Source organism: Polistes canadensis, unplaced genomic scaffold (genome assembly GCF_001313835.1).
Source record: "Polistes canadensis isolate GaletaPanama2010 unplaced genomic scaffold, ASM131383v1 scaffold_35, whole genome shotgun sequence".
NCBI lineage: Eukaryota > Metazoa > Arthropoda > Insecta > Hymenoptera > Vespidae > Polistes > Polistes canadensis.
Window position 1 is genome coordinate 1005851 of NW_014569582.1, and position 1238 is coordinate 1007088.

At 31.9% G+C, this 1238-nt stretch overlaps 1 long non-coding RNA gene across 1 annotated transcript; it reads left to right on the top strand.

Moving 5' to 3' along the window:
* Nucleotides 1–359: 359 nt before the first annotated feature.
* LOC106784440 lies at nt 360–1163 on the top strand. Its single transcript, XR_001381419.1, has 2 exons — nt 360–502; nt 1066–1163. It is a non-coding gene; the product is annotated as an uncharacterized LOC106784440 (long non-coding RNA).
* The last annotated feature ends 75 nt before the right edge of the window (nt 1164–1238 follow it).

The window sequence follows — 1238 nt, forward strand, 5'->3', positions numbered from 1 at the left end:
AAAAAGGTATAAAATTAGTATACAGTAAAACCTGTATAGATCGTATTGGATTGGATGATCGTAACCGGACAGCATCCGCCCGCGCAATGTAGCAGCAGCAGCAGCAGCAGCAGCAGCAGCAGCAACAGAAACAGCATTACGTTGAAGGGGGCCGAGTGTTGGCGAAGCTGGTCGAACCTGGACGAATAGTAGGCTCGAATCGTGCTCGGGCGACGCATCGGTTCGAACGCGCCAACAAGAACCTCTCCAAGAAGAACTTTATATCCCACATACAACCTCATATTTTATTTCATTATTTTATTCCATTATTTTTACTATCTTATTATATCTGACACATAACACACAACACAACACAAAAATATATTTATATGTTTGTATGTGTGTGTGTCTGTCTCTGTGTGTGCTGTGTGTGTATATATATACACACGCGTGTTTCTACTAACACTTTGAACAAGTGTAGAGGGAGAAAATAATTTCTTAGTTGTCTTTCTACGTCTTCGTGGTAGTATTCTTTTAGATTCTTCGTGCATCTTTTCTTTCTTAACTTTAACGTTCGCGTGCCCTGACAACACGTTCTTCTTCTATAAACTTAATTTCGCATATTTCTTTTCTCTTTCTTTCTCTCTTCAAAGATATATATATATATATATTATTTCTTTTTGAGAAAAACTAATTATTTTGGAGTATTCTTTTAATTTCATTTCGTTTTGTTTGCGCGCGCCAATTCCTCTATAATTTCGATCTATCGAAATTTCAAATTCATTTCAACGATTCGATTATATACCTTCCTCTTCCTAATTTTCCTATAAGAGTTTTCTTATCTTTTATTTTTCTTTTTCTTATTGTTTTTATCGTATCCTATTATATTATACGCGTTTAATAAAACAGTGTTGAAATTTTGGATTTTATATTTCGTGAGATAACGTTAGAAATTTCAATTAGAAATTTAATTATTTGATATAAGTGTTTGGAATATTTTGAAATTATTATTATTATTATTTTGTATATTATATATGTGATCAATAATATTTCCTGTGTGATTATTTTGTATTGTTCGACAAACAGTGCGAAAGGATTCTCTCTACTTGACTTATGGATATTTGTTTTTTTTATGTGTTATCGAAGATAAAAAGAAACCAAAAAAAAAAAAAAAAAAAAAAAAAGGACAACGTGTAATTCTCGTACGTTCGTTTATTTTTATATAAACGAAGGATTTCATCGTAAAGTGTTGAAAAAGG